A 26,716-nucleotide genomic window follows, 5' to 3' on the forward strand; every position below is an offset into this window, starting at 1 on the left:
AGTAACAGCACCACCACGTCCTCTTATTGAAGAAGCCTCTATGCTTCTTCCTGTGCCTTCCTATGCCTCTATGCTGATTTCTGGAGAAGCCAGTCACTTGCCCGGTCACACTGTACAAAGTGGCTCAGGGCTGGACTCGCTGGCTTATGTCTATAATCCCAACACTTTGGGAGGCCAAGGTGGGCAGATCACTTGAGGTCAGGAGTTGGAGACCAGCCTGACCAACATGGTGAAACCCCATCTCTAATAAATATACAAAAATTAACTGGACATGGTGGCAGGCGCCTGTACTCCAGCTACTCGAGAGGCTGAGGCGGGTGAATTTCTTGAACCTGGGAGACAGAGGTTGCAGTGAGCCAAGATCACGCCATTGTACTCCAGCCTAGACGATAGACCGAGACTCTGTCTTGACAAAAAAAAAAAAACAAAGTGGCTTAGCTGGGCTTGGATCTCCAACGTGCTGGGCCCCAGTCACCAGGTTCCTAACCCCGTGCTGCCAGGCTTCCCCAGAGGGTCTCATGAACTCAATAATCTACCCCCTTCATCCACAAGGTAACCTCTCATTCCCCAGAGCTCATGTAATAACAAGAGTAGTAATCATAGTAAACCTTCTTTACCCTTTACTATGTGCAAGGCGTTGTTCTAGAAGCACACACATTGATCACTGAGTCCTCACAGCACTCCCAGGGGATAGGCGCTGTCCTTATACCCTTTTTGCAGATGAGAAGCCCAAGACACAGGAGCTTGCCTGATGAGCAGCCCATGTTTAAAGGACAGCGAGGAGCCGGCCTCTAGGGAATGCAGGGCTCTTCTTGTACCCAGAAGTGAGGCACCCTGCCTCTTCTCTGTGGAGCCTTTGGAAATGGCCTCCGAGGGTCCCCTGCTCAACACAGCTCTGTGGGTCAAGAGCAGGAGCGTTTGAGGCACAGATAGATGATGTCTGGACCTCTCCCCGATGCCTCCTCATGTCTGACCTTGGGGGCCCAGTGACAAGGGGAAATTTAATAACATACCAGGTTTCTCCTTGCCCTGGTACAGGTTCCTTCCCTTCCCTTCCCTCCTCCCTGCATCCTTCCTTCCTTTCTTCCTTCTTTCCTTACATATTTATCCAGTGCCATACAGCGATAGCGCACACACGTTACCTCTGATACAAGGTGAAAAGTGATATGAATGGTGCAAGGTAGAGAGAGGAATGGTGCTGGGAGAGGAGCGTGTGGTAGGGGGCCCTCCCTTCACATCCTGGCCTGAAACTTCCAGCCAGGTGGCTTTGGGGGGGTCGCTCAGTATCTCTGGACCTCTGTTTCTCATCTGGATAATGAGGGAGAGGTTGGAGGTGAGGACCCAGGTTGCCTGCCAGGCTCTTGTGAGAATTGGAGGTGTAAAAGGGCTTTCTTTTTTTTTTTAGACGAAGTCTCGGGAGAGGGGTTAGATGGCGGGAGAGGGGTTAGACTAGGGCCCTGGGAGATTGGTTATGGCTGTGGGGGAGGACAGAGGGAGGCTCTGGGGATGTGTGGGGTTTGGGCTCGGCGGTAAGGGACGGGTGGAATTTGGCCCGGCACAGATGGGGGAGGGGGTGGTGCTTTGGGCACCACCAGCCCTAGGCTCATGGTTGCCACCCTCCCTTCGGGCACCGCCTTCCCTTTTCTGCATTTCCACCCAGAGATGGACTGTCAGCTTTGAATTCTTTTTAGGAAGTGACTTTATCGTTTATTTTTTTCTCTATCTAAGGCAGGCAGAATATTATTTTTATAATAATGCTAGATGCTTAGTATGTAAAATTAAAGTACAATGGGTAAATACAGAGAAGAATGCAGTAAATCGCCACCAATCCCACCACCCAGATGGAACTGTTTAGCTATTTGGTCCGTATGTGTATAGACCCCTCAATAGGCAGGCCTACCTGGCGGGCGTGGGAGCACGGGGGCTGGAGGGCCAGAAAGTTTTATAAGCACAGGGAAAATGCACAGTTTAATTTACCTTCAGGCCAGAGTTGTAAAGATTGTCTGACCTGAAACAGCCCTTCCCTTTTGTCCGCTGCCTACATAACTGTATCGGATGGGGAAAGAGAGAATGGGGAACTCTCAGGCCATGGCCTTCAAAATCTCCCCATCCAGACAAATTTCAGAAAAGGAGCCAGTCTCGGTGAGCATATTCCAGCTCTAGAACAGTGGCTTTCCACCTTTTAGACTAAAACCTCAGACACAGATACCCACACATAACTGAAACAAACGCCTTATGAAACCCATATTTTGGCTGGGCACAGTGGTTCATGCCTATAATTCCAAACACTTTGGGAGGCTGAGGTAGGAAGATCACTTGAGCCCAGGGGATCGAGGCTGCAGTGTTTGCAGCGTTGTACTCCAGCCTGGGCAACACAGTGGAAAAAAGAAACTCATGCTTATCAACTCATGCTTATCATTATGATACAGAGGCATTCTGATATTTTCTAATCTACACAATGCTGTTGTGTTTAAAAAAGAAAAAGAAAGTTTATCTTAACCTACCAAATTGCTGGCACAGCCTGCAGTTTGAGAAATGTCACTGTTGACCAACAATTTTCAAACGTTCGTGTACGTCAGACTCAACTGCAGAGTGTGCTGAAACAGCTTGCTCCCAGTCCTGAGGTTCTGAGTCATTAGGTCTGGAGTGGGACCTGAGAATTCGCATTTCCACCAAGTTCCCAGGAGGGGCTGATACTGCCAGTCTGGGGACCCCACTTTGAGACCCACCCTCCTAGGGTGTTTTTAAGGCAACATGCTCCCTTGGCAAAGACCATCAGGGGATTTGCTTTATTGAATGGATGAGAATTGCTGATCGCTAACATGGGAACTGTGGATCTCTGAGATACTTGAGGATGCTGGTCAGGCACTGTCGTTGGGATCTTTAACACCACCCTCCTAAATTCCAGCTCACACTATTAATATATAGTGTTGAATGTAGAAAAGGTCTGCTAAGCAAAAGGACATTTATGCCTAGCCCTGGTTGAATTCCCTGCCTCTCAAATCCCAGACCCGCAGAACATAAAACCTTCCCAGCCTTTCTGAAAACACTGTTCTTCTAAAGGCAATGAAAGGCGCTATTTAGCATGTGGGTTTCACCTTTCTGTTTTTTTAAAGGGAAGAAGGTAGGTCAAGCGTGACTGCCCCATGGGGAAGGCTGTCCCTGCTGGCTCTGGTAGGGGCCTGGTGGGTTTCACTGGCAGTCCCCAGTTTCCCAGCTTTAACCAGAAATTTTCCTGGCATTGTAGCACACAGCAGCACCTCGGCCTTGCAGCCTGCCAGCTTTGTAGACTGGCCTATATCCCAAACTGCTTCTGCTCTCTAACCACAGACTGTCAGCCCCCACTCCTAATCCTCCTCCTCTGTAGCCTTGGGGCCCCCATGGGCCCCTCCCCAGCCTCACAGCCCTCCAGAAGCCAGCTCTCAGCTGGGAGCAGCTTCGCAAGGGAGGGGAGTGTTAAATGGGCACAGAGCACCTCTGTTCCAGTAACAATGGCCCGTTGATGACTAGATTCTGCCCAGGTCAACCCCCTCAACTGGACTTTGGGGAGGAGAAAGGACTCCCCCCCGCAGGCAGCCATTTCTGGGTGTGAGATTGATGCAGAGGCCTGAGCCTCTGTCTGCCCACAGAACCTCATTCTTTAGGCCCTGGTGCAGCAGGGAGGAACGCCCATCCCAGGGCAGTGTAAGGGCCCAGGAGTGATTCCGTTCCGTCCAATTCAACAGACAGTTATTGAACAGTCCTGGCCACTGAGGTTTGGTGCTAAGTAGCTATGGGGAATAAGAATAACTGCTGGCATGAATTCAGTGCTTCTTACTGTCAACCCCGCCCCTGACTGCCCAGTAGTCTCTAGGGAACTTACAAAAAATCCCAGGCACAGATTCCCCCTACCGCGGAATCTTCAGGGGTGAACCCTTGGCACTGATATTTTTTAAAAGCTTTCAGAGTGATTCTCATGCCCAGCTGGGATGCAGCATCCCTGGCCTCCAGTCTGTCAGACACTGTACTAAGCATTTAACTTGGAGTACCCCATTTAAGGAAGCAGGTGCTTATGGGATGCTGAAATATGGCCCCCACAGATGTCCATGTATGAGCCACCAGCACCTGTGGATATGTGAGCTTGCATGGTAGGAACTGTGCAGATGGGATTAAGTTAAGGATTTTGAGTTGAGAGATTATCCTGGATTATCCAGGAGAGCCCTAAATATGATCACAAGCATCCTTATAAGAGGGAGGCAGAAGATTTGACTACAGAAGAGGAGTGTCAGAATAATGCATGGTGAGAAAAACTATCAGCCATTGCTGGTTTGCAGATGGAGGAAGGGGGCATGATCCATGGAAAGCAGGTAGCCTCCAGAAGCTGGGAAAGGTGAGGCTGCAGACTCTCCAGAAGGAACCCAGGCCTGCTGGCACCTCCATGTGAAGTCAGTGAAACTACCTCACACTTCTGACATGTGGAACTGTACGATAGTCAGTGTGTTGTTCCAGCTAGGCACGGTGGCTCATGCCTATAATTCCAGCACTTTGGGAGGCTGAAGCGGGAGGATCACTTGAGACCAGGAGTTTGAGACCAGCCTGGGCAACCTGATGAAAACCCTGTCTCTACAAAAATAAAAAAATTAGCTGAGTGTGGTGGCACCCACCTGCCCCAGCTACTCAGAAGCTGAAGTGAGAGGATCTCTTGAACCCGAGAGATTGAGGCTGCAGTGGGCCATGATCACACCACTGCACTCAGCCTGGGCAACAGAGCATGACCCTGTCTCAAAAAAAAAAAAAGGAAAAAGAATAAGTGTTGTTTGAAGGTACTAAGTTTGTGGCGATGTGTTACAACAGCAGTAGGAAACAGAGACAGGGCTGTCGTTAACCCTGCTTTACAGATGAAGCAGGGGGGCCAGGCAGTCACCTGGGCTCACCCAGCTAGTGGGCTACCGAGCCGGAAGAACCAGGGTGTCCGACCACTTCTTCACTGCCCGCCCCACCTCACCACACTGCCCCCTCTTGGCAGTCAGACAGACATGGGTTCACTCAGCTCTGTCATCTTCTGTCTGTGTGCCCTGTGCTGCTGGTAAGGCTTGTTTGGCCAGGGGGAGGTCCCAGGAAGGGGAGGTGTGGAGACCAGTTGGAAAGATAGAGTGGGACAGGTTGTCCCCAGGTGGAAGAGTTTGGACTTGATTTTGGAGGAATGGAGCCCATAGAGCACTGTCTGGTCTCCTCTGCCGTATTTCCTGATGATGCCTCAGACCCGCAGGCCTGCTCAGTCTTTGAGATCTGACATAATGCAGCAACCCAGCTCCCATTCAGAACCTCAGGATTGGGACCAGAAGCACCATTCTACTCTTTGTCACCCACAGCCAGTGACAGCCATTTATCTGGGATGGCCAGTGAGCTCCTGTTTCCCAGGAAGCCAGCAGTGGCCTGGTGCCAGCAAAATATGTTTCTTCCAAGATTCTCCTAGAACCGTGTATTTGGGGCTATGCTTTTTTTTTTTTTTTTTTTTTCCCGAGACTGAGTCTTGTTCTGCTGCCCAGGCTAGAGTGCAGTGGCTCGATCTTGGCTCACTGCAACTCTGCCTCCTGGGTTCAAACAGTTCTCCTGCCTCGGCCTCCTGGGTAGCTGGGATTATAAGCGCATGCCACAATGCCCAGCTATTTTTTGTATTTTTAGCAGAGACGGGGTTTTACCATGTTGTTCAGGCTGGTCTCGAACTCCTAAACTCAAATGATTCACCTGCCTCGGCCTCCCAAAGTTTTGGGATTACAGGCGTGAGCCACCGCGCCTGCCCAAGGCCATGCATGTTTTTTAGAGTAAAAGTATGAAATACAAACAAATACAGAGAGTTGTCCAGATGAGGCAGGAAAATAGGGTCTAGAGGCAGGGAATGTAAGGCCAATTCGCACTTCAGCTATAACAGGAAATATCCTCTGCATAGCGCAGTGCTCCGTAAATGACTTTGTAACTTTACTTCATCCTCTTCATTTACATAGGGTGCACCCGAAATAACAAATGGAATCCTCTAGGGGGTATTTAAACTCACCAAACTTCTGTAATGGGCTTTTTGTTTGTTTGTTTGTTTGTTTTGAGACACAGTCTCACTCTATCACCCAGACTGGAGTGTAGTGGCGCAATCTCAGCTCACTGCAACCTCCGCCTCCCGGGTTCAAGCGATTCTCATGCCTCAGCCTCTTGAGTAGCTGGGATTACAGGCATGCGCCACCACGCCCAGCTAATGATTGTAGTTTTAGTAGAGACGGGGTTTCATCATGCTGTCCAGGCTGGGTTCAAACTCCTGACCTCAGCCACCCAAAGTGCTGGGATCACAGGGGTGAGCCACCACACTCGGCGGACGGCCCTTTGAGCTCCTGTGCTCAGGCCGCCCCACACTGTGGAGTGCACTTTCTCAGTAAATCCCTTCGTTCCTTCCTTGCTTTGTGCTTTTTGTCCAATTCCGTGTTCAAGACACCAAGAATCTGGACACCCTCCACCTTCAACACAAAGCCGCACCACAAGTTGGTGGCAGGTCCTGAAAGATCAGTTCCTGACCAGAACTCTGATCTGCCCACTGCTGTACAGCTGCTCCCTTCTGGCTCAGTCAGCTTGCTCAGACCTAGAGCACAGTGGCTGAATTCCTGGACTGTGGAGCCAGGCTTCCTGGGTTCAGATCCCAGCTCTGCCTTTAACTAAGGGTAAGTTTTCTCATCCCCTTGCCTTTGATGGGGATGGTGACTATTATCTATGAGCATTATCCAGGGTTCTTCCAAAGATTAAGTACATTCATGTACATGAAGTACTTGGAACAATTCCTTGTTCATTGTGTTAACTTCTGTTACTATTCAGCTCCTGTAGGGCAGGAGCTGTGTCTTGTCCTTCCTGTTCCTAGTGCCTGGTTCCATGCTTGGCCCAGAGCACATGCTCAGCAAATGAATATATTTGTTTTATGTGAGCTTTTATCACTCAAGGATTCTTTAGGTACTTTCCCAAAAGCTTTCAGTCTCACAAATTTCCATCTTAGTTCTTCAAATATTTATTCTCCTCCTTCCTGCCTGGGAGCTGCCTCAAAATTGCCATAGAGCAGCCTAAAGCTTGCTCTGCCCCTTGCAAAGTACAGCAAGCAATTGAAAGATAACCCAGATGTCCCAAACCTCCCAGCCAGAGTGCCTGTGCTGCGCAGCTGGCATGGCTGCCCCAGCCTCCTTCACTCCGAGGCCATGCTCGGCCGACCCGCCGAGGTTGCACAGAACTTTTTGGGCCCTGTAGCAGCACTGCTTGAGCAGAAAGCCTTGCATGGTCCCGCAGGACTCACTGCCTGCAGCCACTAGTCCCAGCTCCCCTCCTTAACAGAACCCACACCATGTGGTCCAGCTGATGGGGGATCACATATCATGCTATTCCCTCCAGGATCCTGTCCCCTGTTTTTCTCCCCCTACCAAGAGGAGTAGCATCCTCATTTAGCCTTTCCCTCAGAAAGTCCCCACGCTTATTACTACACATGAATAGACCCCAGGAAGGTCACTTGCTCATGGTTCTGCAAAAAGCTAAACTCCAGTTGAGTTCCAGTTTGAACCCAACTAGTTCACTCCTCTGCCCTAGGGAGGCCATTTCTGCTCAATCTTACTGCCCCGCCTCTAATTCCATTTTGCAAGGATCTCTTGAAACCCTGCCTGCTGTTGTGGGAGCTAGTTTTCTTTTCTTTTCTCTTTTTCCTTTTCATTACACGGTTTCATTTTGACATAATAGTAGAGTCACATGCAATTTTAAGAAATCGTACAGAGGTCTCATGAATCTGTTACCCACTTCCCCCTACGGTAACATTTTGCGAAAGTCCAGCCTAATGTCACAACCAGAATATTGACCTCATACAGAATTCCTTGTGTTGCCCTTTTATAACTACACTCACTTCCCTCCTGCCCCCACCCCTTCCTTGACCCTTGGCAGTACTAGTCTGTTCTCTATTCTTACAGTTTTGTCATTTCAGGAATGTTCTATAAATGGAATCATGTAGTGTGTAACCTTTTGTGATTGGCTGTTTTCATTCAGCCCAGTTCCCTGGAAATTCATCCAAGTTATTGTATGTGTATGACTAAGTAGGTAAAACAAGGAACACAGACCTGTTCTCCTGGCATCCCTCCCTGGTTAGCAAGAGATTCAGCAGCCTGCTGCCACTCTGGCCTTGCTGATAGCTAGTGTGTGTGCAGGCAGCAGCTCCCACTGTCTCTAAGAGTGCAAGGGTAGTGAAGCTGGATGCTCTAAAAGTAGTGGCTCTCCATGTTTGCTGATTCTAGGTTAGAATCACCTACGGAGCTTTAAGTAATCTTGATGCCAGGCCATACCCACACCAATCCAATCCGAATCTGGAGGTGGCACCCAGGCCTCAGTAATTTTTAAACTTCTCTGGATGATTCTTATGCTGTCAGAGTTGAAAACCAGTCCTCTGAAACAGCCGCAGCAGATTCACAATAGCTACACCATCCTCTACTCATGACAGATGTCACGGAGCAATCGCAGCACTCGTATTTTCAAATACAGCGCCCCAGGCAGCCCCTTCCCATCTGTCAGCCTTGGCCTGGAGTGGAAATTGACTTGCCCTCTTAGCTGAGAAATGGTTTGGCCATGGCCATGTCCAGGTGTGCCCAGGCCCGAGGCCTGACGTGTTAGGTGAGCGTCCCTGTAAATAATGCTGGAAAGGTGGGCCCTTGACCAATAGGAATAGCTGTAGCAGGCAGAGATCTCCTGGGCTGGTTCTATAGGATAAAGCCGAAGTGGATCAGCCAGTGTCCCTCCCCTGCATCCCAGCATGGGGAGAGATGTACCCAAGAAATACCAACCAACAGTGCCATTGGCATAGACGGGCTGTGGTTGACATTTGTTCAGACCAGCAGTAATGCCCAGCCTGTGTGCAATCTTCCAAATTTTCGGAGCTCACACAGCTTCCTTGATGCTCACAACAACCCTGTGGGGCCGGCCTAGGCTCAGAGAAGTTAAATGCCTCACCCAACGTCAGCAGAGAGTAAGTGGGAGAGCTGGGACTCACTCCAAGTCTGTCTAAGTTCAGGGCCATCTGTCCAATGCTCAGAGCAGTTAGACAATTGACCTCTGTTTCCACCGGCAGGCCAAGTGTAGATGGGCTCCTTTGTGGCCGTAGATCAGCCAGAGGATAGCAGCAGACACACGTGGACCAAGCCTCCTGCTGCCCAAGACCCCTGTGGCCCCTCTCTCCCTAACCCCTGCTTCTCCTACAGATCTAGTGTGGAGATGCTGGACAGAACACAAGAAGTTGAAGTCAGGGCGGGAGCAGAAAAAAAAAAAAAAAAGAATAAGAAGAAAAGAGGCTGGAGTTCCTCTTTTCATCACAGGAATAAAACCCCTTCCTGCTGTCAATGGGACCATTAAGTGGGAGTCTGAGGAAGCTCCAGAGGATTCCAATTCTGTTGCCACTGTATAGAAACGGAGGAGGTCAGCGCGGTGACTCACGTCTGTAATCTCAGCACTTTGGGAGGCTGGGGTGGGCGGATCACTTGAGGTCAAGAGTTCAAGACCAGCCTGGTCAGCATGGTGAAACCCTGTCTGTACTAAAGATACAAAAAAATTAGCTGGACGTGGTGGTGCCTAACTATAATCCCAGCTACTTGGGAGGCTGAGGCAGGAGAATCGCTTGAACCCGGGAAGCGGAGGTTGTGTTGAGCCAAGATTGCACCACTGCACTCCAGCCTGGGTGACAGAGTGAGACTGTCTCAAAAAAAAAAAAAAAAAGACAGGAAACACTCAGAAGTAGGGTTGGAAGAAAACAGGGAGCAGAAGAAATTCTCCTCTCTGTCCTGTCCCTTACTTGGTCATTCTCCAGGAGCAGAAAGTCACCTTAGAAGGTCAGGAAGGAGGATAGAGCAGGAATTGGGTATCCTAGACTTACGCATGGAGAGTTTTTCTCTACCTGGTTATCTCAGAAATCCTGTAAGGGAGTCGTCTTTACAGAGGTCAGAACAAAATGGGAAGCTGTGGCCATTGTGTAGCCATTGAAGGCTAGCCCACGGTCCCCTCACAGCTTCCACGGGCTTCTCCCGAAAATGTGCACGTATGAGGCACCCATTGCATGTATACGTACGTGTACACATTTCTGCTCAAAAGGTTACTGATTGATAAAACTGACAAAAGCTCCAAACCCCACAAATGAGCACAGCATTTTGCAATAATGAGCGTGACCAAAATGGGAAAAAATAGGGCACATGAGGGATGAGGGAAGGAAAAGGACTCCAGGGCCCAGAAGATTCCTAGCCTTCCTTAGCCGCTGCCTCCTAAAGTAGGGGTAACAAGTACATGACACATATGCCAGCCCTTCCCCTGTGATATAGTTGGGATATTTGTCCCCACCCAAATCTCACATTGAATTGTAATCCCCAATGCTGGAAGTGGGGCCTGGTGGGAGGTGTTTGGGTCATGGGGGTGGATCCCACGTGGCTTGGTGCTGTCTTCCTCATAGTGAGTTCTTGCCAGATCAGGTCATTTAAAAGTGTGTGGCACCTCCCCATTCTCTCTCTCTCATTCCCGCTTTTGCCATTTGAAGTGCCTGCTCCTGCTTCGCTTTCTGCCATGATTGAAAGCTCCTTGAGGCTTCACCAGAAGCCAAGCAGATGCCAGCACCGTGCTTCCTGTACAGCCTGCAGAACCAGGAGCCAATTAAACTGCTTTTCTTTATAAATTACCCAGTCTCAGGTATTTCTTCATAGCAGTGCAAAAACAGCCTAATACACCCTATCTATACACGCAGCAGACATCACTAATCAACTGCCACATTCTTTCCCATAGAAAACAAGCCTGACTTCAGGATTCTTCTCATCAGAGTGCTCCAGGCTGCCAATTACCAATCTATTAGATTTTACTTATGAGATGAAAATGATTTGCCAGCCCGGTGTGGTGGCTCACACCTGTAATCCCAGCACTTTGGGAGTCTGAGGCGGGTGGATCACTTGAGGTCAGGCCAGCCTGACCAAAATGGTGAAACCCCATCTCTACAAAAAAATGTAAAAATTAGCCGGGCATGCTGGCACTCACCTGTAATCCCATCTCAGGAGGCTGAGGCAAGAGAATCTCTTGAACTCAGGAGGTAGAGGTTGCAATAAGCTGAGATTGTGCCACTGCATTCCAGCCTGGGTGACAGAGCAAGACTCTGAAAAAAAAAAGAGAGAGAAAGAAAGAGAGAGAGAGAGAGAAGGAAGGGAGGGAGGAAGGGAGGGAGGGAGGGAAAGAAAAAGAAAGAAAGAAAGAAAGAAAAGGAAGGAAGGAAGGAAGGAAGGAAGGAAGGAAGGAAGGAAGGAAGGAAAAGGAAGGAAAGGAAAGAAAAGAAAGGAAAAAAAGAATAATTTGCCATCCTCGGCTTGAGCCCAGGAGTTTGAGACCAGCCTGGATAATAGGGAAAGACCCTGACTCTCCAAAAAGTTTTTTAAAAATAGCCAGGTGTGGTGGCACATGCCTGTGATCCCAGCTACTCGGGAGGCTGAGGCAGGAGGATCACTTGAGTCCAGGAGGTGAGGCTGCAGTGAGCCATGATCATACCACTGCACTCCAGCCTAGGCAATGGAGCAAGACCTTGTCTCAAAAAAAAAAAAAAAAAAAAAGTTGGAAATCTGGTACAGTCACTATCTTCGTCTGGATCCCTCTTGCTTGTTCTGGGTTAGGTTCATCACAAAATTGCTTAGATGGACTTGGTCATTCAAGTAAATATTAAGTGCTAACTGTGTGTAGGATGATGGATTGGGACACAACTCCATATGCTTTTTCTTTCCATTTATTTTTATAACCGCTTTCTCTTATATTGATATTTTATTTTAGTAACATGGTAACAAATTTAAACAATAGAAGAAAGTAGAAGTTAAAAGTCAGTGACAGTTCCCACCCGTTTCCCAGTTCTCTCAACCACTCTTGTCAATCTCTTGTTTCCATCTCCAAAGATACCCAGCACATGCCCCATTTGCGTGGATCCAGCCCGGTTTGCAGGCAGTTGGTAGCATGCCACGCGTATTCTTGCCCTTGCTTTTATCACTCATGTCTTGAACAGCATTTTATGTCAGCCCTCCAGAACTGCCTCCTTCTTTTTAATCATTACAGAGTATTGCACGGATAAATGTACCTAACATTGAGTTAACGAGTTACTGTTTCTTGTTTTTGTTTTGCCTATTAACATGCGTTAATGTCATGGTTAGCCTTTTGTAATTATACTCGATTTATTGTTTTATGTGTCCTTGTTGTATCTATGCAAGTATATCAGCAAGATTAGCTCCTAGAAGTGGAATTCCTGGGTCGAAGAGCGTTACAGCAGTCCTTTGGGGCTGCTATAACAAAGTACCATATACTGAGAAACTTACAAATAGCAGAAATTTATTGCTGATGGTTCTGGAGTCTGGGAAGTCCAAAATCAAGGAGCCAGCAGATTTGGTTTGGGGAGGGCTGCTCTCTGCTTCCAAGGTGGCACCTACCTGTGGCAACCTTACCTGGTGGAAGGAGCGGACAAGCTCTCTCAGGGCTCATGTTTTTTTTTTTTTTTTTTGACACAGAGTTTTGCTCTTGTTGCCCAGGCTGGAGTGCAATGGTGTGATCTTGGCTCACCGCAACCTCCACCTCCAAGGTTCAAGCAATTCTCCTGCCTCAGCCTCCTGAGTAGCTGGGATTATAGGCATACACCACCCCGCCCAGCTAATTTTGTATTTTTAATAGAGACGGGATTTCTCCATATTGGTCAGGCTGGTCTCAAACTCCTGATCTCAGGTAATCCACCTGCCTCGGCCTCCCAAAGTTCTGGGATTACAGGCATGAGCCACCACGCCCAGCTTCTAATTTAAAAGAACACTAATCCCATTCATGAGGGCTCCACAGTGGTGACCTAGTCACCTCCCAAAGGCCCTACCTCTTAATGCCAGCACAATGGGATTCGATTACAACACAAAAATTTTAGAGGGGCAGAAACATTCAGCCCATAGCAAAGAGTATGCATATTTAAAACTGTGACGGTTTGGCCCAATCGTCCTTCAGAAAGGACACTGCCATGAACATTATGTATTAGGACAGGACGGGCTATGCTGTAGGAACAATTAGTCCCCCAAATCCTAGTATTTAACACAGCAAAGGCTTGTTTTTTCTCTTGCATCATATCTGATGCAGATGGGATGGCTCTCTAAGCAGCATCCCAGGGATCCAGGCTGCTTCCATTGTGAACTAAGCCAGTTGGAACCTGTGGCCTCCACTGTTGCGACAGCCAGGGTAGAGAGGCCTGGATGAGTGTGTGGGATAATTTTAAGCAAATTGGCTTACATCACTTTCATCCACATCCTACCTGTCAGAACCAGTCATATGGCCTCAGCCTGACGGCGAGAGACTCTGGGCAATGTGGAGGAGCCCATGGCCACTCAATGAGTCTCACGTCTCTGCCAGTCGGTTCCCCCGAAATTCACCCGCACAGTATATTCCAGGGCATTTTGTTCTTCGCTAATTAAATATATGAAAAATGGTGTCGCGTAGACTGTCGTTCTGCTCTGCACATCTGTGCTTTCTTTGGGCACTTGCCCTCCGCCTTTTTCTGCTGAAATACTCATAGGGGATTATGTTCACACTCCAAACACACTCCAGTGGCCTTCTCCAAATTTTCTCAAAACCCAAAAACCTTTTGTGGGGAAGCCCTAAGACATTCTATATTTTAGCTGTTATAGGCATACCTCAGAGATATTGCAGGTTCGGTTCCAGACCACTGTAACAAAATTAATATCACAATAAAGCAAGTCACACAAAATTTTTGGTTTCCCAGTGCATATAAAAGTTATGTTTACACAAACGGGTGCAGTGACTCACACCTGTAATACCAGCACTTTGGGAGGCCAAGTTAGGAGGATCATCTGAGGTCAAGAGTTCAAGAACAGCCTGGCCAACATGGTGAAACCCTGTCACTACTAAAAATACAAAAAATTAGCCAGGCGTGGTGGCGGGCACCTGTAATCCCAGCTACTAGGGAGGCTGAGGCAGGAGAATCGCTTGAACCCAGGAGGCAGAGGTTGCAGTGAGCTGAGATTCATGCCACTGTACTCCAGCCTGGGCAACAAGAGCAAAACTCTGTCTGAAAAAAAAAAAAGGTTACATTTATACTATACTGTTATACTGTAGTCTATTCAGTGTACAGTGGCATGTCTTTAAAAAGTACATATCTTAACTTAAAAATACTTCATTTGCTAAAAAAATGCTAACAATCATCTGAGACTTTAGCAAGCGAGTTGTAGTCTTTTTGCTAGGGAGAGTCTTGCCTCAATGTTGATGGCTGCTGACTAACTGCTGAAAATTAGGGTGGCTGTGGCAATTTCTTTCTTTCTTTTTTTTTTTGTTTGTTTGTTTGTTTTTTGTGTTTTGAGACAGGGTCTTGCTCTGTTGCCCAGGCTGGAGTGTAATGCCATGATCACGGCTTGCGGCAGCCCTGATCACCTTGGCAATGCCCCCACCTCAGCCTCCCGAGTAGTTGGAACCATAAGTGCGTGCCACCACACCCAACCTATGTTTTTATTATTTGTGGAGACATGGTCTCACTATGTTTCCCAGGCTGCTCTCGAACTCCTGGGCTCAAGGAGTTCCTGGGCCCGCCTGGGCCTCCCAAAGTGCTGGCATTACAGGCGTGAACCACTGCACCCAGCCACAATTTCTTAAAATAACACAACAATAAAGTTTGCAGCATCAATTGACTTTTCTTTTCATGACAGATTTCTCTGTAGCATGCAATGCTGTTTGATTCACAGTAGCACTTCTTTCAAAATTAGAGTCAATTCTTTCTAACTCCACTGCTGCTTTATCAACTAAGTTTATGAAATATTCCTTTTTTTTTTCTTTGAGACGGAGTTTCGCTCTTGTTGCCCAGGCTGGAGTGCAGTGGCACAATCTCGGCTCACTGCAACCTCCGTCTCCCAGATTCAAGCAATTCTCCTGCCTCAGCCTCCCGAGTAGGTGCGATTACAGGCATCCACCACCACGCTTGGCTAATTTTTTGTGTTTTTAGTAGACGCGGGGTTTCACCATGTTGGCCAGGCTGGTCTTGAACTCCTGATCTTAGGTGATCCACCTGCCTTGGCCTCCCTAAGTGCGGGGATTACAAGTGTGAGCCACCATGCCCAGACAGTTTATGGAATATTCTAAGTCAAGCTTGTCCAAGCCGTGGGCCACATGCCACTCAGGATGGCTTTGAATGTGGCCCCACACAAATTTGTAAATTTTCTTAAAACATGATGAGATTTTCTTTGTGATTTTTATTTGTTTGTTTGTTTTCTCATCACGTATCATTTGTTAGTGTATTTTATGTGTAGAACAAGACAGTCCTTCTTCCAGTGTGACCCAGGAAAGCTAAAAGACTGGACACCCCGCTCCACATCCTTTGTTGTCATTTCAACAATATTCACAGCGTCTTCACCAGGAGTAGCTTCCATCTCAAAAACCACTTTCTTGACTCATACATAAGAAGCAACTCATTCATTCAAGTTTATCATGAAATTGCAGCAATTCGCTCGTATCTGTAGGCTTCACATCTAATTCCAGTTTTCTCTTACTTCCACCACATCTACAGTTCATTTCTCCACAGAAGTCTTAAACCCCTCAAAATCATCCACATGGATCCACTTCTTCCATCCACTTCTTAGCATCCACTTCTTCCAAATTAGCATCCATTTCTTCCAAATTCCTATCCATGTTGATATTTTCACCTCCTCTCTTGAGTCACAAATGTTCTTACTGGCATCTAGAATGGAAGGTTTTCAATTTACTTTGCCCAGATCCAACAGAGGAATCACTACCTATGGCAGCTATAGCCTTACAAAATGTATTTCTTAAATAATGTAACTTGAGGGTCAGATATTGTGGTTCACGTGTGTAATCTCAGCACTTTGGGTGGCCAAGGCAGGAGGATTGTTTGAGGCCAGGAGTTCAAGACCAACCTGGGCAACATAGTGAGACATCCCTACAAATTAAAATCTAAAAATTAGCCAGGAGGCTGGGCGCAGTGGCTCACGTCTGTTATTCCAACACTTTGGGAGGCTGAGGTGGGCGGGTCACCTGAGGTCAGGAGTTCAAGATCAGCCTGGCCAACATGATGAAATCCATCTCTACTAAAAATACAAAAATTAGCCAGGCATGGTGGCAGGCACCTGTAATCCCAGCTACTTGGGAGGCTGAGGCAGGAGAATCGCTTGAACTCGGGAGGCAGAGGTTGCAGTGAGCCGAGATCACACCACTATACTTCAGCCTGGGTGACAAAGCGAGACTCCATCTCAAAAACAACAACAAAAATTAGCCAGGTGAAATACCATGCACCTGTAGTCCCAGCTACTTGTGAGGCTGAGAAAGGAGGATCGCTTGAGCCCAGGAGTTTGAGGCTACAGTAAACCATAATCATGCTACTGCATTCCAGCCTGGGTGACAGAGTAAGAAGAACTTGTCTCTAAAAAAAAAAAAAAATTCATTAAAAAACGAACTTGAAAGTCAAAATTACTCCTTGATCCATGGGCTGCAGAATTAATGTTAACAGGCATGAAAACATTACTCTCCTCTTACCTGTCCGTCAGAGCTCTTGGGTGACCAGGTGCATTGTCAATGAGCAGTAATGTTTTAAGCAGAAGGTGTCAACGGTGGGCTTAAAATATTTAATAAATCTTACTGTAAATAGATATGCTGTCATCCAGGCTTGTTCCATTTACAGAGCACAGGCAGAGTACATCTTGCTTAATTGTTAAGGTCCCTAGGAGTTTTGGAAGGGTCAATGAGCATTGGCTTCTGCTTAAAGTCGCCGGCTAAGAAAGTCACCAGCTACCTTAGCCCCTAACAAGAGAATCAGTCTGTCCTTTGAAGCTTTGAAGCCAAGCATTGACTTCTCCTCTCTAGCTATGGAAGTCCTAAATGGTATCTTCTTCCAATAGAAGGCTTTTTGGCCTACATTGGAAACCTATTGATTATTGTAGCCACCTTCGTCAGTGATCTGAGCTAGATCCTTGGGATAACTTGCTTCCAATTCTCCATCAGCACTTCCTGCTTTACCTTGCACTTTTATGTTATGGAGATGTCTTCTTTCCTTAAACCTCACGAACCAACCAAAGCTAGCAGCTTTGAACTTTTCTGCAGCTTCCTTGTCTCTCTCAGCTTTCCTAGAATTGAAGAGAGTTAGGACTATACTCTGGTTTAGGCTTTGGCTTAAGCGAATGTTGAGGTTGGTTTGATCTTCTATCCAGACCACTCAAACTTTCTCCATATCAGCAGCAAGTCCATTTCACTTTATTATAATTTGTGTGTTCACTAGAGTAGCCCTTTTCATTTTCTTCAACAACTTTTCCAGCTGAGTGCGGTGACTCACGCCTGTAAATCTCAGCACTTTGGGAGGCTGAGGTGGGCATATCACTTAAGGTCAGGAGTTCGAGACCAGCCTCGCCAACATGATGAAAACCTGTCTCTACTAAAAACACAAAAATTAGCCTGGCATGGTGGCGGGCACCTGTAATCCCAGTTACTTGGGAGGCTGAGGCACGAGAATCACCTGAACCCAGGAGGTGGAGGTTGCAGTGAGCCGAGATCGCACCACTGCGCTCCAGCCTGGGCAGAGCGAGAGTCTGTCTCAAAAAAAAAAAGAAGAATTTGTCTTTCGCACTCACAACTTGGCTAACTGTTTGGTGCAAGAGGCCTCACTTTTAGCCTTTCTGGCTTTCAGCATTCCTTCCTCACTAAGCTCCATCATTTCTAGCTTTTGATTTTAAGCAACAAAAGCGTGACTCTTTCTTTCACTTGAACACTTAGAGGCCATGGCAGGGTTATTAATTGACCTAATTTCAGTATTGTTGCATTTCAGGGAACAAGGAGAGTCCTGGAGACAGGGAAAGAGAGCAGGGAATGGCTGGTTGGTGGAGCAGTCAGAACACACACATTTATCGATTAAATCCATCATCTTCTATGGTTGTGGTTTGTGGCACCCCAAAACAATTACAATAGTAACATCAACAATCACTGATCACGAATCACCATAACAGGTATAATAATAAAGAAAAAGTATGCAATATTGTGAGAATTACCAAAATGTGACACAGAGACACATGGAAAGCTCATGCTTTTGGAGAAATGGCGCTGATAGACTTGCTGAAGACAGGGCTGCCACAATCTTTGATTTGTAGAAAACACAGTATCTGTGAAGCGTACTAAAGCAAAGCACAATAAAATCTGGCCTGTTCGTATTCACAAAAGCATATAAAGGCATGTGAGTAATAATATAAAATTAGCTGGGTCCAGATTGTTGCCAGCCGTGGTGTGGAATGGATTGGTAGCAGTTCTGTGCCATTTCCCAGGCTCACTGTGCTTCCATCTCCTCCCTCATTCATGAAAGACAAGCCAAGCAAGGGACAAAGGTATACAATAGTTGCTGTAAATGTCCCTGTTTCACCTATGAGAAAACTATACTCAAAGAGGTTTAAGTTCCTTGCCTAAGGTCAAAGGGCCTCAAAGGCAATAAGTAAAAGCAAGGAAACTGAAAGCACCCATTGCTACAGAGAGATTCATTGCAAACTTTGTCAGATGTTGTGCCAAGACTCTCTCTTTCTCCCCCCACTCTCTCTCTCTCTCACTACCCGTCCCCCGATCCCGTATGTGTCTCTGTGTGTGTGTGCATATGCATGTATATACCCACTTTTTTTTTAACAAAATAGACTGCAACTGGAGATACTGATGTGTCCTATTTTTTGGTGCAGCATCATAACATAAGCATCTTTCTGGGCAATAAATTAACTTTATGCTGGCCTTCTTTTTTCAGTGGAGCATTAATTAAGCATCTTGTCTGTGCCCAATATTCTGCTGGGTCTGGAGGGGAGAAGGCCAGCCTACAGGAAACAACAGCTAACTCTTTAAGGCAGTGCATAAGTCCATTCATTTGCTTCACAAATGTTTATTGAGCCCTGCCACGTGCCAGGCACTGTGGGTATCGTGGAGAACAAGACTGCTTTACGAGGCAAGAGCTGGGCTCCTCCTAACTTCCTCTGTCCCCCTAACCTCCCCTCACCCACAGGCATTGCTGGGGGTATTTTCCTGGGTTTGTTTGTTTGTTTGTTTTGTTTTGTTTTGTTTTGTTTTTTGAGACAGGGTCTCGCTATGTTGCTCAGGATGGTCTTAAACTCCTGGGCTCAAGCAATCTCCTGCCTCAGCCTCACTGTGCCTGGCTGTTGTTTATTTATTTATTGTGGTCAAATGTACATAGCATAAAATTGACCATTTTAACCATTTTCAAGTGTACAGTTCAGTAGCACTAAGTACATTCACACTGTTGGGCAACCCTTCCCACTCTTCCACTGCAGAACCCCTTTCATCTTGCAGAACCCAAACTGTCCCCATTAAACATTAACCCCCCAGCCCTTCATCCCAGCCCCTTCTGTCTGTCTCTATGATTTTGGTGCTCTGGGTACCTCATAGATAAGTGAGATTTATAGTATTTGTCCTTTGGTGACCAGCTTATCTCACCAAGCATGATGTTCTCTGGGGACATCGTGTGGAGCAGGTGCTAGCATCATTTTGACTTCTCGAACATCTCATGGGTGTCACCTCCCCCTCTACCTCTCTGTCACTGCCTTGCTCAGCCGCCTGCTCTCTCCTGGACCCTTGAGGAAGGCACTGACTGGGCTCCTGGCCTCCAGTCCTGCCCTCTTCTAATGCATTTTTCATATCACTTCCAAAGTGGTAATACATTCCTCTTCTGAAATTTTAGATTTGGTTATTAAAGCGATACAGGTGTATGGTTACCAAAAATTCCAACAGTATAAAATACCTGCCTGGGCAATGTAGAGAGACCCTGTCTCCATACATGTTTTTTGTTTTGAGATGGAGTCTCGCAGTGGCTTAATTTCGTCTCACTGCAACCTCTGCCTCCTGGGTCCCGGATCAAGCAATTCTCCTGCCTTAGCCTCCCAAGTAGCTGGGATTACAGGCATGCACCACCATGCCCAGCTAATTTTTGTATTTTTAGTAGAGACGGGGTTTCACCATGTTGGCCAGGCTGGTCTCGAACTCCTGACCTCATGATCCTCCCACCTCAGCCTCCCAAAGTGCTGGGATTACAAGCGTGAGCCACCGTGCCTGGACTCCATAAACGATTTAAGAAAAAATGTAGCCAGGCGTGGTGGCACACGCCTGTGCTCCCAGCTACTTTGGGAGGCTGAGGTGGGAAGACTGCCTGAGTCTGGGATGTCGAGGCTGCAGTGAGCCAAGATCATGCCACTGGACCCCAGCTTGGGTGACAGAGTGAGACCCCGTCCCCCCAAAAAATAAATCAAAGGGTGTAAGGTGAAAAGAATCGTAACATTATGTTTTTGTAGCTCTGCATCTGTGATGGTGCCCCCTGCATGGCTTGCTTTCACTGTGCCAGTGCCCCACAGTTACCCAGCCTGCCGGCTTTGAGAAGATGCTCGCCACGCTTCTCCCATGCTGGGCTTGGGCACGTCCTTGGCCATGAATCTTGGTCCATGTCCAGGTCGGTTCTGAATGAGCCAGCAGACTCCTCCCAGGGCTGCCCAGCTACATGGTTGAGGGCATCATGGACACCAGCTTCAGCCACAGCTCCTTACCAGGCAGGTGCAGTGAAGCCAGGAGGTGTGGGTCAGTTCCTACCTCTCCAACCTGAGGTCCTGCACTTCCTGCAGCTGTTGGAAAGGACTGTGTCCAATGGGAGCAAGAAAGTGTGCTCCCCCACAGCCACATGCAGGCATAAAGGGCCGAGGGGCAGCCAGGGCTGTCCTGGCCGGGGCTGGCTCAGAGTCTGTGGCAGCCCCACCCCTGCCAGGCTGGTCCCCAGCCCCAAGATCCACCTATGGCACTCGCCCCTTTACAGCTACGTGGACATCCACTGATACTCAGGTGACATACCTTTGCCCGCTTCTACTCAGTCTTGGCAGTGGTTGGACAAAAGGTAATCAAAGATAGGTTCTTTCTTGGGAGAGGAAGAGGAAGCTGGAGCCCCAGGGGGCTCACATGCTCTCAGGAGTGACATAGCCCCATAGCCCTGGGGCTCTACTGGGTGCTGGTGGGTGGAGGTTGGCGGGGAGCTGGAGCCAGGCTTTCATTCACTTCCCGTTCTTTCTTTCCTGCTCTTCTTTCGCTCACTGGCTCATTCAGCAGTCTCTGGGCTGGGCATTTACTCTCCTGTCAGACACCACGCTCCTGATTGGGTGGCCTTGGCCTTCCCAAGCTGTGTCTGGATGTCCCCAAGTGAAATGGAATCTGGGCTGGACAGGCCACAGGATGGACAAGCTCTTCTCATCTAAAACCGAGGCAGTTGACATTCTGGGCTAGATGGTAAGAACAAAATTAAGAAATAAAAAGCAGGCAGGCTGGCATAGGAGCCCCATTTCCCTGCCCTACTGTGCCAGTGGCCTGGGGGCTTCCCCGCCGCCTCTTTCTCCACTCTGCAGATTCTGAGAAAACTCACAAAAGAGCCCACTCCAATGTGTTTGGCAACAAGGTGGGTGGGGCAGCCTCCCAGCACCCAGCACACGTGGCGCTTTCCCACAGTGGGTTTCAGCGCTCCCACTCTGCCTCGGAGCTCCTCTGTCACCAGCTCTTGCCCTCCCTTGGCTCCTCTTTCCCATGCAGCTTCTCCTCCAGCTCGTGGGAAAGGCCAAGAGGCTGAGCCAGCAACAGCTGAGCACCACCCCCCGCCCAACTTCCCCCTACCCCACCCCACCCCACTGTGCTCTTGGCCCCAGGCAGGCGAGGGGAGTGGAGTTTTGCTGCCTGATGCAATGTCTGGCAGGGCCGTCCCTTATCACAGCCGACTTGCTGGGACCCCCACCTTCCCTGGGGGAGGCTAGAACGGGGCCACAGTCCATTTTGGGCCTCAGTGGAAAGGCCTGGTTGGAGACCATCCAAGTAGAAAACTCGTTCCCTGGGAGGCACCTTGCCAAGTCACGAGGGAAGCCTGAGCAGAAAGACCCCTGGGGGAGAGAAGGGAGGGAAGCTGCAGCCTCACTTGCTGGGGCTTGCCCAGCCTCAGCTCACAGCCCCCTTTTTCCACAGCGTTCCCTTGCTCACATTTGTCTGCAGACGGCTTAGGCTGTTTTCTGCCCTCCCCCTTGTTAGCCCACAGCTGTAAAAGGCTGGATGGAAACAAGAATTCAAGAGACTAAAGTTATGTGCAGTCCCAAGTGTGAAGTTTTGCCCACAGTCGGTGCCCATGGTTCACACTATGATCCCAGCACAGGTTCCCAGCACACACCCTTGGCATGTACCTGTGGCCTACGCACTCCTGCTCACAGCCTGTGCACACGTGGGCCACTCATCTATGGAGCAACTGCCTTTTTTTCTTCCTCTTCACATCGTCTGTCAACTTAGAACGATGAAGCATCTTGCACTGGGCTCAATGCTTTGGGAAGGACATTGATTGGCTCATTCATTCATTCAGCAAGTATTTATGAAGCACCCACTCTGTGCCAGGTACAATTCTGTGCACTGGAGATGCAAGGGTAGAGCAGACAGATGAAGCTCTCCTCTCCCGGAGCCAATGTTCTGGGGGATGAGAGGCCATCAGCAAGCACATTTCCATCTATGAAGGGAGTAAAGCAGGGTGCCGAGAGGGAAAGTGATGGGGGTGGCCCACATTAGGTCAGGGGTCAGGGAAGGACTCTAGAGCGGGGGGGCATTTGAGCTGAGTCCTGATTGCTTAGAAGGAGCGAGCCAGAGCAGATCGGGCCCTGGCAGAGGGACCAGCTGATGCAGAAGCCCCCAGGTGGGGAGCAGCAGGAAGGGCCGGGGTAGGGGTGTTGGGAGAAGAGGTGGGAAGGGTGAGCAGGGTCTGGATCTCGAAGGCCCTTACGGGGCTTTTGTTTTTTTTACCAAGTAGTGCATGGAGTGTTTGAAACAGGAGCTGCCTTATTGTCTGTGCCTCTGAGAAGTTTCCATGTGGCTGAGAAGCTGGGTGGCAGCACACTTGTAATCAGGTGCTCAGGTGCTCCCCTGTCTGGGTGGCAAGTGTGCCCACATGTGATCCCATAGAGGAGGCCGGGCCTGAGGAAGCCAGGGAAGCAGGAGGGGGTGTGGGGAGGCCAGCAGAAATGTGGGCCTCCGCGGGGAGGGAATAGGCGAGGCAGCATGGAGGATGAGAAGCCCACACCACCCACACTAGGGCCCCAGGAGATTGTGGATGCCGTCGAGAGCATTATTCGGTGGAGGGGTGGGGACAAAAGCCAGATGAGACAGCTGGGAGGTGGCAGGCAGGTGAGGACATGAGACAGAGGGAGAAGAGTGATTTGAGAACTGTGTCATAGGTGGGACAGGAGTCCACATCCCAGCCAGCACCTGGAAGGTTGGGCTGGTTCTGCCCAGGGCCTGGCACGTAGTGTGCACTCACCAGATGGTCGCTGCCCTGAAAGAACTCAGCACTGTGCCTCTTTTCCTGCCTCTGGTGTTTGCTGTCAACGTGCAGAGTGCTGGACAAAACTGGGCCAAGGGAGCTGTCCCACTGCCTGCTGCTGCTCTCAAGCAGAGCTGACCTGGCACATGCCTCTGGCGTGCTTCACTGTCAGCCCTGGCCCCCCCAGTGGGCCCAAGCAGGGGATGCCACCTGTTCCTTGGGCTGTTATGTATTTGCTGGGGCATTGAGGGGATGAAAGGTTTTTTGTTTTTTGTTTTTGAGACAGTTTTACTCTGAGTGCCCAGGCTCCAGTACAATGGCGCGATCTCGGCTCACTGCAGCCTCCACCTCTCAGGTTCAAGCAGTTCTCCTGCCTCAGCCTCCCAAACAGCTGGGAGTACAGGTGCCCACCACCACACCTGGCTAATTTTTGTATTTTTAGTAGAGACAGCGTTTCACCATGTTGGCCAGGCTGGTCTCAAACTCCAGACCTCAGGTCCACCTGCCTCAGCCTCCCAAAGTGCTGGGATTATAGGCATGAACCACTGTCCCTGGCTGGATGAAAGGTATTGAGTACTAGGGGCTAGGAGGGACCAAGAGAAAGAGGAAGAGATTTTTTGGTTCTTCCCATGAACTAAGCAAGGGAGGCAAGGCTAGCCCTTGCACCATGAGAGTGGGAGAGAGGTGATACAAAAGTTCATCTGATGTCACAGGTGTCACAGGTCTGCTTCTTGTAAAGGGCCTCCTTCACGGGGGGCCTCCTGCCTGGTGGGTTCTGCATGGGGCTTTGCTGAGTAACCCCCATCCGGGCCCTGTCCCCTTCCCTCATGGCCCTGTGACCTCCTGGCACCATGACCCTCTCCCTGCTCCTGGCTCTAGGAAGCTCCAAACCTCTCTCACCTGCCTGCCCCCCTGCCTGCTAGGTTTCCAAAGCTAAACAGAGGGGCAGCTGTCTGGGCAGGGCAAGGGAGCCAGCAGCCTGCCTGGGTTCCTGTCCGAGTGTCCAGCTTTGCTTCTTCCTTTTAGGGCAGCGTCAGGAAGGATCTTAGGAACGCTGTGTTGCTCTGGGGATGAGGAGGCTGGAACAGCAACTTAAAAATAGAAATAGTACATGGAAGGGAGGGAAGGAGAAGGTTCAGAGGCTTGTCATTTAGGCACCTCAACTTCTATACCTTACCAAGGTGCCAGGCCCAGAAGGGAGGGGTAGCTAGGGCAGCTCCCTCACCCACACCTGCCTTCTCACCCCTCTCCTATTTCATGAGCATTTACCATGCATCAGATACATTCCTCACTGCACCTTTATCATTATCAGGATGCCCTTTTCATGCTACACACAGGCTCAGAGAGGTTGTCACTTACACAAGGTTGCACAGCATCGTAGAGGCACAGAAAGGACTAGAGCTCAGGACTTCTAACCCCAGCTCCTTCTGCTTCCCTCCAATCATCAGCCCCAGACAACCTGAGAGTGGAGAGGACAGAAAGTCAGGATATCAACACTTCGTACTCCGAAAACTCAGTGGTGGTTCTCACCCTCTCAGTGGGGCAGGTGGCCTCACACCCCACCACGGGCTAAACAGGGTGCATGGGGGATGTAGCCCCACTGGCCATTCTACACATTCATGCCAACAGCTGCCAGGCACCAGCCTCACCATTGTTTTTTGCACAGCTGGTCTGTGCCAAGTGCCATTCTAGATGCGACCCCCAACTTCGGGGAGCTTGCATTCTGGGAAGGGAGATGGTCAGCTGGAAAGCCCCACCACAGGAGCTAGGTTGGAGGTCCCCAAGGTACACCAAGAAGCTCAAATGACCTGGACCTGGGAGGGGTAGCCAGAGGCTTCTGCTGGAGGAACCTTAAGTAAGTTAGTGAACTTGTCTCAACCTCAGTTTCCTCACCTGGAAAATGGGCTAGTTGCTGCCTCATAGGGCTTTGCTGAGGATTGGATGAGTGCAAGTGCTTAGCATGGCACCTGGCACAGAGAAACATGCCTCAGTAAACTTCAGCTGCCCGTATCACTGGTTGACCCTCCCAATCAGAGTGCAAGCCCCGGGAGGGCACAGATCATGCCTGCTTGTTCACCACCGTATTTTCAGTGCCTAGGCCAGAAGCCAGCACACGGTAAATGCTCAGAAAATATTAACTTAATAAGCTCATGAGAAAAGGCCCAGGAAAATTAGGAAACGGCAGGACTATTCCAATTAGGAATAGACTCTCCTAGGCCGGGTGAAGTGGCTCACACCTGTAATCCCAGCACTTTGGGAGACCGAGGCAAGCGGATCACCTGAGATAAGGAGTTCGAGACCAACTTGGCCAACATGGTGAAACCCTATCTCTACCAAAAAATACAAAAATTAGCCGGGCATGATGGCACACACCTGTAATTCCAGCTACTTAGGAGGCTGAGGCATGAGAATCACTTGAACCCAGAAGGCGGAGGTTGCAGTGAGCTGAGATTGCACCACTGCGCTCCAGCCTGGGTTGCAGAGCGAGACTCCGTCTCAAAAAAAAAATAGGAATAGACTCCTTTCTGCACCTGTATTTGCTCTAGCCGTAAAAAACTTTTTAGCCAAGTGCAATGGCACACCTGCAGTCCCAGCTACTCCGGAGGTTGAGGAGGGAGGATTGCTTGAGCCTAGGAGTTTGAGGCCAGCCTGGGCAATATAGCAAGACCCTGTTAGATATTATTTATTTAGATAATAATAATGACCTGTAATCCCAGTACTTTGGGACGCCTAGGCGGATGGATCATCTGAGGTCAGGAATTCAAGACCAGCCTGGGCAACATAGTGAAACTCTGTCTCTACTAAAAATAAGAAAATTAGCTGGGCGCAGTGATGCATGCCTGTAATCCCAGCTTCTCAGGAGGCTGGGGCAGGAGAATTGCTTGAGGCGGAGGTTGCAGTGAGCTGAGATTGTGCCACTGCACTCCAGCCTGGGCGACAGAGCGAGACTCCATCTCAAAGTAATAATAATAATAATGATACATACTATTTTAGTCGAGAGTCATTTTTTCCTTTATCCATCTGTTGTTCACCAACTATGTATCTCTTGCCTGGCCCAGAATTGAGAGATAATGAGGGGCCCAGACAAACTCCCTGTCCTGACTGAAGGGATGTTCAGTATTGAACAATTGTTGCTTTATGGCTTCATGACAAAGTCCCAGGTGCTCATGATAATCTTTGTACAGTGGTGGGGCTGTAGGGAGCCCTAACATAGCCTGGGGAAGGCTGCCTAGAAAGTGGAGACCTGAAGGCTGAGGCCATGTTAAGGATTTAGGTAGAATTTATGCACTATGATATTTTTTCTTTCATTAATTTTTTATAATTTACACATACACATGGTAA

The 26,716-nt window shown here is 48.9% G+C and overlaps 1 protein-coding gene across 4 annotated transcripts in view; it reads left to right on the forward strand.

The window, feature by feature from the left end:
- The window catches only part of CHST3 (carbohydrate sulfotransferase 3), a 49,412-nt gene that overhangs the window by 13,750 nt on the left and 8,946 nt on the right, over window positions 1-26,716 (forward strand). The window contains exon 1 of one of the 4 annotated variants that reach the window (XM_033208763.1): window positions 21,133-21,321. The exons of the other annotated variants lie outside the window; for them this stretch is intronic. The gene's annotated coding sequence lies outside the window, so the exon portion shown is untranslated. Of the gene's footprint in view, window positions 1-21,132; window positions 21,322-26,716 lie in introns of those variants that run through there. 4 annotated transcript variants of the gene reach the window in all.

Source organism: Trachypithecus francoisi, unplaced genomic scaffold, assembly GCF_009764315.1.
Source record: "Trachypithecus francoisi isolate TF-2019V2 unplaced genomic scaffold, Tfra_2.0 Lachesis_group9, whole genome shotgun sequence".
Classification (NCBI taxonomy): Eukaryota; Metazoa; Chordata; class Mammalia; order Primates; family Cercopithecidae; genus Trachypithecus; species Trachypithecus francoisi.